At 41.5% G+C, this 10897-nt stretch overlaps 1 non-coding gene across 1 annotated transcript; it reads left to right on the forward strand.

Moving 5' to 3' along the window:
• The first annotated feature begins 1512 nt into the window (after positions 1–1512).
• On the forward strand, positions 1513–1619 carry LOC112087408. The gene has a single exon (XR_002900090.1). It is a non-coding gene; the product is annotated as a small nucleolar RNA R71 (small nucleolar RNA).
• Positions 1620–10897: the final 9278 nt, after the last annotated feature.

Raw genomic sequence — 10897 nt, forward strand, 5'->3', positions numbered from 1 at the left:
TCCAACAAGTAACCTCACAGATCTATCAGCAAGGACAAGGGAGATTCTTGCTGGCTTAAAAGTTCTAAAGCCCAGCTTTCTGGCAATGGAGAAAGGCATTAAGCTTACTGATGCACCCAAGTCACAGAGACAACCAGCAAACATCAGAGGACCTATAGCACATGGGAGTGTGAAGCTCCCTGGATTAGTTAACTTCCTTGGAATTGACTTTCTCTGAATAATGGCACTGCACTCATGGCTCAATACCACCATACCTTGAAGTTCTTTAGTCTTGTTCAGAATAGCATCTTTTAAGAACTTACCCAGCTTTGGCATCATTAGGAATGCTTCAATGAGAGGCATTGTGAGTGGTGTGTCATTGAGAGCCTTCTCAAATACAGCTCTTGCCTTGTCTACAAGCTGCTTCTTGAATCTCCCTGGAAATGGGAGCTTGGGCTGGTATGGAGGTGGTGGAACATATAGCTTTTCTGGTTCAGGTTCCTTTTCCACCTCTTTACCCTTTTCTTTCATTGATCTTTCAGCAACTTGATCATCTTTTAAGGTTGCCTCCCCCTCAGTTTGATCATTGTTCTCAATGATCACATTGTTGTGCTCAATACCAGGTATCTCTTTGCCACTTCTCATTGTAATGGCTTTAGCATACTCCTTGGGGTTTGGTTCAAGCTTACCAGGGAGTTGGCCTTGGTTCCTTGAGCTAGAGGCCTGATTTTGCTTCAATTCCTTGATGTCCTGCTGCATGGATGCATACTGGCTTGCAAACACTTGTTGACCCTGAAGAGCTATTGTAGAATCCCAACCATATCTGACCCCATCTGTGGATGCTGGTGAGCAGGTGCTGACTGAAACTGATGCTGAACCGGCGCCTGCTGCTGGAACTGTGGTGGACCAAACCCTGGTGGTGCCTTTGGCTGCTGCTGTAAACTGAAACCAGAACTCTGAAGTGGTTGCTGATGCTGACTGCAACCCTGATTCTGAGCAAACTGATTCTTTGGTTGAAAAGACCCTTGAAGGTTGTTCTTGGGAACAAAATTCTGTGGAGCTTGAGAGGTAGGATAGACTTGGTCTTGTGGGTTGGCTACATTGGGATTCCTGTAAGAGAGGTTCTGATTGGCATTGGCATACTGATATCTTTGAAACCTCTGATTCCCAATATAGTTTAGCTCTTCCTAAGTAAGACCCTCTTCACTGATGTTCTCAAAGCATTGAGAAGGTTCCTCAAACTCTCCTACAAAGTGCATTGGCTTTTGAGTGGCCAATAACACCTTGTCCAGCTTTCTTTCCAGTGTTTTAAAGTCCTTCTCATAACGTTGATCCCTGCTTCAACTCTCACTCCTATTGGCTCTATCAAAGTCTTCTCCATATGTATCATTGCTCATTGCTAAGTTCTCAACCAGCTCTAAAGCAGCATGAATCTCCTTCCCCAGAAAGTTTCCATTGGAGACAGTATCCAGCTGGTTCCTAATCTTGGGAAGAGCCCCTCTATAAAGTGTGCTGAGAAGAGAAGCTTCAGTAAACCCATGGTGTGGGCACTGGTTGGTGTAGCTCTTAAATCTCTCATATGCTTCACCAAAACATTCATTGCTATGTTGAGTGAAGCTGGAGATTTTGTTTCTTAGTTTTGCTGTTCTGGAAGTTGAGAAGAACTTAGACAGAAATGCCTGCTTGCATTGCTCCCAGGTCTGAATGGAGCCTCTTGGGAGATTCTTCTCCCATTGGTGAGCTTTGTCACCAAGACTGAAGGGGAATAATCTGAGTTTGAAACTGTCCTCAGATACTCCATTTATCTTTGTCAAGTCACAAACTTTATCAAATTGATCAAGTGTTCCAAGGGATCTTCCATTGCTAATCCATGGAACTTGGAGTTTTGGACCATATTCAGTAAGCATGCCTTCACTTCAAAATTGTTGTTTTGCTGTGGTGCTTGAATTCCTGCTCCATACTGATGAGCATTGGCCCTGTCATTCTCTCCAACATAGACCTGTGGCTGCTCATATCTCCTTGGTTGGTTTTGGAAGGGCTGTTGGTGGTGAGCTTGTTGTCTTTGCTGTACATTGGCCTGGTGCCTTTGCTGATGAGCTGGAGCTTGTCCCTGGTGGATATAAGCTTGCTGTTGATGAACCCGTTCCTGATGAACATTACCCTGATGGAACCCTTGACCAGCTCCATCACCAGCTCCATTACCAGCTCCATTACCATGCTGCACCTGAGCCTGTTGCCCCTCTTGAACCTGCGGCTCAATGTCAACCAAATGCTGTCTCTGATCTTCCATATCAGCCTGATCAGTCTGTCTTCCACGTCTATCCCTTCTCCTTCTTGGAACCAAAAGATTGATGTTTTCGTTGAGAGGGAAAAGTGGACCACAACTTCTTGACCTGGACCTGGTGTTCATACACCTGAAAGCAAAAACAGGGCTTGAAAGTAATCATAAAAAAAAACAAAGCACTTGATCTCAAGAAAGTATCTAAGACTAATGCTAGCACACTTTGGCAACGGCGCCAATTGATAACTATAGGTTTTTAGGCTCTAAAATAGGGGTTATCAATCCCTTAGCTGTTGCAGTATAAAGGGTTTATCAGTCCAATGTGTGGTAGACACTAGAATATAAGATAGTTTCTTAATTCAAGCAAATGGTGAAGATTGTTTGTGACTAATGCCTAAAACAAGATTGAAACTAAAACAAAGATTAATGATCAAATAAACAGGCAAGCAATGACAACTAAACAAGATGAGATGATATGAAATGATGGGAGCATGAGATTCTAGACATGATAGTTGGCTAGGGTGCTTTGGTGCTAAACAAGGAATGCTGATGACAATGATGGGACATGATTCAAATGATTAAGAACTCTAATCTAGATTAATCCTCTCATGAAGGAACTAACCCTTACACTAATCCATTTTCAAACCAAATCATCATTTGTGAAACATGAATCAGTGAGCATTAATAAAGAGTTCTAAAAGATCACTAAAGCAAATAACAATACATCATCATGCAGCAAATGCTTAAACCTCTAATACAGCTCTTTCAGGAATTTCACCAAACACTTTTGGTGCATGAAATTCCCAGAATTTAGATCTCAAGTGATATTCAAGGATCTAGCCTAGAGAACAGCTGTTTAGAGAGATGAATCAATGAATCTAGCCTTAAGCACTCCTAATCTAACACTTTAGCACCCTAACCTACACATATAGAACCTCATTAAGATGACTACTCACTAATCATACTAATCTCTCTTAAACCTTTGCAAGTTGAGAAGATTGGCATGATTAATGATGAGAAATGTAGATGGAGAAGATGGATAATGATGGATTTGCAGCTTTCAACACAAAGATCTCTCAAACTCTCTTGATTAGAACCCTTAAAAATCGATATTACTCTTCTAAAAAGGGACTCTTTCACAAAAGAGGCAAGAAACAAAAGGAATAAAGCTTAAGTCCTTAGGGTAAAACCTTAAAAAACTATATATAGGTCTTACAACGAACCGGGTCAGCCCGGAACAAACCGGGTCCTGACCCGGCTTTGATGGATAAAATGACGAGTATGCGAGTTGGTCAGGTGCTTCCCACGTCGCATGCCCAAGTCGCACAGCCACAGAAACAGTTTTGTGAGCCTTAAGTCCTTCAGCCTCAGCCGCATGTCCATCTAGGTTTAAACCGCGAGTCTTCATGCGATTTGGTCTTTCTTCACTTCAACTCGCATGACCAAGACGAATTTTGGGGAGAATATTTTTGCGAGTTGGTTCTCCTTTAGTCCCAAGTCGCATGCCCAACTCGCACAGGTCTAGAAAGAGGCTTCAGCGAGATAAAACCATGTAAGCCAGGCCGCATTCCTCTCTCGGTGTTAACCGAGAGTCCTTGTGCGATTCAGTCCCCTTTGATCCCTAACTTGCACAACCATGTAGCATAGGACTTCAAGTATGGGTGCGAGTTGGTCCACTTCACTCCCAAGTCGCATGCCCAACTCGGTGAAAACAGTGAGTGTTCCTGCGGTTCAGTTCACTACTCGGCCAACTCGCATGCTCAAGTCGCACATTTGTGGACTTAGCATTTTTCCTGCTCGGGAACCTTTGACCTCATCCAGTGTTACCTTAATCGCACATCTCAACACGCAGCTCAATTCCCAGAATTTATCCTTTAAGCGCTGCGAGTTATCCAAGTCGCAAAACCATCTCGCAGACTTCAAATCTCCTTGGACCACTTCGCATTTGGGGGTGCGTACCTTCCAGGATATAGATCCAAACGTCTTGATTCCAGCTGCAGTGGAAAGGGCACTCAACTTCTGAAACTTTGGTGAAGGAACCTTCGGCGCTTGGGAAGTGGAAGGTTCCCTGGACAGCTCATCTCTGAAGTGCATTGAAACGATCAAAAGGAAGCTCTTGGACCAGTGTTCACTCCGGAGACGATATCTTTCAGCACATAGCTCCAAACCGGATGATCTCAGATGTTTTGGAATGAGCACTCAATGAACTCAAATCTTGATGAAGACCCCGGCAAGTGAATTGATGCGGAGTGGTGTGAGGGTGTCAAGTTTTACCCTAAATGAAATCAATAGCCGCAAGTGCACAGCTGATCGATTGTAGTACTTAGGGATCAAATCCACAGGGATATTTCCTGCAAAAGCCTTCGAAAGAAATATGAAGTAAGGAAGTCTAGAACCAGGTGAGTTTTGTGAGGGTTTTGGTGGTGTGTTTAAAACGTAAAAACGAATTTTAAAGAGAAACTACGGGAATTAAAATGACCTAATAACTAAACTTAACGAAATCGAGTGAAAACGGGAAAAACGGCTAACCTAATTGCTTGAATGAAAATCGATTGAAAGAGTAAATAAACTAGACTAAAGCTTGAATGAAAATTGGTGTAAATCTATAAGAAAAGAGGCGCTGGGGTTCATGGAAGTTTTCAAAGGGGTATGAACGATTCAAAACATTGCTAGAGAGTAAATTTGATAAGATCTTAGCTTAAACTTTTTGAAATGGAGTCACGGACGTATGAATACGCCACTGTCATGATCATAGACAACTATCTCTCTCAACCATGACCAGTAGGTTTCCACTCTGGCCCTGGAAAAGAAGAGATGCATTATGTTTAAGACTCGTCAGCATTCACAAATCGCCCATAGGTAGGTTTCCACTCATATGTTTGTTTTGCTCTCCCAAACTAGATCTGACACCGGATGAACACTGTCATGTCACCAAGCATCTGGATCAGATTGTAGTTTATGACGCTACTCTCATGCAGTAAAAACGAATTCAGAAGAAAAAGTTCTAAGATTCGGCTCAATATCCAATGGAATCCTCACCGAACATATATATCCCCATCAAAAATCCCTTAATCCCAACAATAAAACTACTCAGACATGATGAACGAAATCAAAAACATAGTATTAAAAAGTAGAATAGAAACCGAAATTGAAAAAGAAAGAACAAGGGTTCAAGAGACAAATCTCTCTCTCCCTAAAACCTAAAACTTAAAAAGTATTCTAAAACAATAAGAGCATATGAGGTCATACAAATTAGGGTTCCTAAAACATGTATTTATAGTGCTCAAGACATCTCTAGGGTTTAGGGTTCCGGAATCAAGGCTGGAGAAATGATATGGGTTTCAGAAATGGGCCTTCGGAGTCGGAGTTAGCTGGCCGCGGTCGGGATAAGTGTGACTGTGGGGAATGGGTGGCTGGCCGCGGTCGCGGTGGTTGTGACCGCGGGGAATGGTCTGTTGGCCGAGGGTGGAAACGCTTGCCGGCTGGTTTACGGGACATCTTGCTCTTCGCGTAGTTTTTGATTGAACCATTGGATTGCCAAGCTGTAAAGTGTGCTGGAAAGCTGATACTTCCATCTTTAAGATCTCCAAATTTGAGCTGGATCAGACGGTGAGAAGGCCTTCATTCGGGGGTGAACTTCTGACGGTTTGACTCTGAGCTGAAATCTGGTTTTCTATCCATTTTGTTAAACTTTTCCCTAAGTTACCTGAAAAGAGTCTTGGAACTATAAATACTAGAAAAACGTAATAAAAATATTTAAAAGCAATTAAAAACAAAAAAAAAGTATTTCAAAACGATCTATAAAAGTGGTCAAAATACGGTGTTATCATGAATCATACTGGAAAGGCATCGTCCCATGCAATCTTGGTGATTCATCGGATCGGTCTTGAAGCTGTAGCGAGGCAGGTGTGCCTTCCGGTGAGCTTAACTCTCTGCTCATGACTCCAAATCCAATGATTCCCCTGGTTCTGGGATCCGTGACCTGATCATCTCCAACTTTTCTACAGACCCTGTAATCTGAATCGGACGTTAAGACTCCCGGGACAGGCGATTTTTCGAGACGTATGGGATTGCTCCAGAACGGATGCGAGAGGGGTCTGTCTTCCGGTGGCCGTATCTTACAGCTCGGTGCTCCAAACACATATATTCCAACTGTTTTGAGATCTAGACTCCATTATCTTGATCTTTGCTGAAGACCCCGGAGACTGAATCGGCCGGCAAGACTTTCTGGTAACGCAATCTCGGAGATGTATCTGCACCCAAAAGTTTTGGCCGAGAAACTTTAACAGCCGGTACGCATTTTGGCCGAGAAATCCACCTGCGGTACATAAAAATAGCCGAGAAAAAGCTTCCCGCGGTACAGGCTAGCGCCGAGAATCTCCAAAATGCTGATTTCACCATTTTTAAATCCTCATTCACCATTTCTCCTCCTGACTTCATCTTTTTAGGTCCAAACTGCTTCCAAATCACCTGTAAACACTCCAAAACATGCAAGACTCGCTTGGACCTAATGCAAACCCCTAAGTCCTAAAACAACACCTAAAGACCTAAAATGCATGAAATAAGATATGATTTGGAATGAAATATACAACTTAAATGATGCAAATTATGAACATATCAATAATTGGGTCGTATTTTTTTGTTCTGTTCGACGTAAAACCGTCATAAAATACCGACGTATGTTCGTCGTATGAACATAGCTTCGTAATTGGGTCGTATTTTTTATATTATATTACGACAATTTTACGATGATGGATTAAATAAATAATAAGTATATTACGACGATTATACAACATTTTGTTAAAATGAAAAAAAAAATTATTTAATCTGAATTGAAATTTTAATTGAAATGAAAATATTATTAAAAAAATAATATTTAAATTTAATTAAAATTCAAAATAACAAAAATTATATTATTTACAAAAAAACCTATCAAAAACCTGAATCTACACTAATGTCGTCTATCCCCGCATCGTCCTGCTCTCCGTCTTGGTCCGCAGGTTCCTTGCCGGCTTTTCAGTTGGAGTTTTCCGGCGCCTGATCCCCGGCTCTAGGAGGATCAACCCCAAGAGAGTGGAACATCTCCTCGTCCATTTGCACCAGTTGTTGCCTACTAGAGGATGAAAATGATGCGCCGAGGACTCCAGCTGCCCGCAACCTGTCCAACTGTGCCTGGAGCAACGGGTTGTTGGCGCCCAGAATATCGAAGAGACCGTACAACTGGTCGATCTTTGTCTTGTATTGCGTCTGCATCTGGTGGAGCTCCTGGCGGATAACCAATTGATCCTCTGCCCAGACATGACCAGTTGCAGTAGCGATCGGGGTATCACGGATGGATCCCATCTCTAAAACCCTGCCCTTCTTCCGAGGAGCAACCAAAAAAAATATTGAAAGCATAAGTAAAACACCTATAGTTGAAGATTAAGTAGGAAAAAATAAAGTAAAGCTTACCTCTCCGAATATCTGGTCCATCTACGCCACCGTCAAGGTCGGTGTAGACTGGACCTAGGTACCTCCGGGAGACGTCGGAGACGCCTGCTGCGTGAGCTGCATCTGCCGCTCATCGATCCTCGCACAGGCTGCGTTGTAGATCGCCTCCGCCCCAGGATTCATGAATTCGCCGTTTTTCTTCTAGTGGGTCTCGGCGAACACTTTCGTCATAGGAGGAAATTCTCCCCCGTTTTATTCGGCCTACAAAATCAATTCGAAATTATAATTAAGATAATTTACACGCTAATTGAAAAAAAACTTGTTATTAAAAACTTACCATCATAAGACGTCTCCTGGCGAAAAGAACCTGGCCAGAAGTGTGCGGGACGTTCTTTGGATTTCCCGCATCGTCTATAGCGTTCCTGAAAATGAAAAATTTATTAGTTTTGTAATTAAAAAATATAATATTATATTATAAACACATATTAATTTATTTTACAAACAAATCTGGATGTGGAACACTTGGCGGCAATAGTCTGGTTGTGCAGGGTCAACCAATGGTGCACCATACCCTCCTAGACGCTATCGGCCATTGGAGCCGGCTTTGCCTTGTTGATGTCGACTTCCCACTTCCGCTTCCAGTCGGAAACGGTGTTGTTGAGCCGGAACATGACCTTCTCTCTGAAGGCCATCTTCACACGTTCGTGTGCAGAAGTTTCCCAATGCCAGTTTTGCTACCAAAAAAAAGAGTTAGTAATTATTTCAAAAGATGAAAAATAATAACAATATAATTCGTAATTTTAAAGAACTTTCCGTGAAACACTTGAAGCAAGTGTCAAAAGTTGGCTGATCCAGCTTCTTGAAGCTGGTATGGGGTTGTACGAAGAACCCCTTGATGATGTCGGCAGCGTTCCGACCGACAAGTCGTAAAAAAATATTTGTTAGATATTTAAATTAATTATAAATATAAATATCTTAATAAAAAATTTGTAAAAAATTGAAAATCGGACCAAAACGTCCCCGGGGCTCAATCCGGATCAAGTTTCTTCATACTGCCACGACCCGATTGCCATAGAAGATCGTCAACCATAATTTGGGCATACGGTTGAGGCTGTATCGGGGCTGGGGCTGGTGCTGCTGGTGGTGGTGGCGGTGGAGGCGGTGGGACAACCACTGGTAGCAAAACCCTAGGTTGTGTTCCCGAGGACTCCGGGATGGCGGACTGTATAACTGAGTTGGACGGGGCGCTACCATCCGGATCAGCAATGTTCCGGTAGTGGAGCCTCTTGCTCCGGGGAGCCATCTGAATAATCTACAAATTAAAATTAAATATAATTAGTAATTATATATTAATATATATATAACAGATTTATTTTATTTCTAAATTACGGGCTTATCTAAATTCCCCTAATTATTTCTATTTAACTATTAAAATTAATAACAGAAATATAAATTAAACTAAAAAAAACTGGAAAAAAAAACTTACAAAGGAGGGGCGAGAGGAAGGGAGAGCTAGAGAGAGAGAGAGGAGTGTGTAGAGAGAGAGGGAGATGTGAGAAATAAGCGTTGTCCCTTATATAGATTTTGTGAACGTCGTAAAATCGTCGTAACATTATGACACTTTTACGATGATTTGGTTGTAAAACCAACGTACCAGTGCATGACAAGCCACGTGGCATGTTCACAGTTTTTGGGTGTTACGACGATTTTACGACGCTTGTTCATCATACCGTCATAAAATCGTCATAATACGCAGACATTTATACCCTCGTACCTCGGATCAGGAGCCAATCCGGTGGCTGTCAGAGGTATGATCGTCATGAACATTAAGATGGTTTTATGACGGTTTGATGAACAAGTGTTGTAAAAAACGTCGTAATATTATGACGCTTGTACGATGGTTTTACGATGCTATTTAAAAAAGTTATCAAACCCTAAATATTTCAAAAGGATTATTGCATTAAGGACAATGCAAAGCTGATTTTAAACTAACATATTAGAATAAGTTCATCACTTTACATGTATGACTGATCTTTTCCAAATTGCAAAACAAGATTGGAATATTTGAGGCCAGTTGTGCTATTACATCAGCTGATAATGTTCGTGTACTAAGATCCAGGAAAAAAGCACCAATGCCTGCATATGTACATATACATAATATAAGATATAATTTTAATATGTACAAAAAGTATAATAGGAATAGAGTGTAGTTAAGTAGTAATTATTTTACCTCCAACAGTTTCATGGACATTTTTGGGCAAGATTTCAGCAAATGCAAATTGAAATAATTGTTGCATAAATACGTGGCAGTCATGACTTTTCATCCCTACAAACTTTACCCCCTTCTCAACAGATTTAGAAAGATTAGAAACATACCCATCAGGAAACTTAACGTCAGATGAAACCCATTTGAACAATGTTGCCTTCTGATCTGCACTCAACTGAAATACAGGAACTGGTGCTTTCCCATTTCTCAGTATATGCAACTCACTTATGTTGCATAAATCAGGCAAGTACAATCTTAACTTACCATTTTCTTTTGTTCTTCCCGTCACGTTCATAACTGTATGCATGATGTTATCAAAAAAGTTTTTCTCAATGTGCATGGCATCAAGATTGTGTCTGAGCACATGATCTTTCCAATATGGTAGTTGACAAAAAATACTTTTTTTGTGCCAATTATGATGAACTTCATAACCTTCAGGCATATTTGCAGGAGTGTGCCAGTTTTCCCCACGCGTTACTGTTTTATCTGCTCCCCAATGCTCGATTTGCGCTTCAATATCAGCTTCTGTTAAATATACGGGTGGAGGTACACATACACTTTTGTTCTTCCTAAATAACCTCTTGTTCCTCCGATATGGATGGTTATCCGGTAAAAACCTCAATGACAATCAAAACAACAGGTTTTCTACCATGTTTTAGCTGAAACACATCAGTTCGACCAAGACAATAAGGACAAGATAACCCCTCATGTGTAGTCCATCCTGATAGCATACCATAAGCGGGGAAATCGCTTATTGTCCACATAAGCAATGCCCGCTTAGTAAAATTTTCCCCCGTTGAACAGTCATATGAGTGGCTGCAGAATCGAGAGCTCGCTTCGGATAACTGGGACCTGGAACCAAAATATTAAGGATAATAAATTTCCTTTGCATGCACATATCTGGAGAAAGGTTATAAGGGGTCAGGATTACTAGCCATAGT

Source organism: Eutrema salsugineum, unplaced genomic scaffold (genome assembly GCF_000478725.1).
Source record: "Eutrema salsugineum unplaced genomic scaffold, Eutsalg1_0 scaffold_18, whole genome shotgun sequence".
Classification (NCBI taxonomy): Eukaryota; Viridiplantae; Streptophyta; class Magnoliopsida; order Brassicales; family Brassicaceae; genus Eutrema; species Eutrema salsugineum.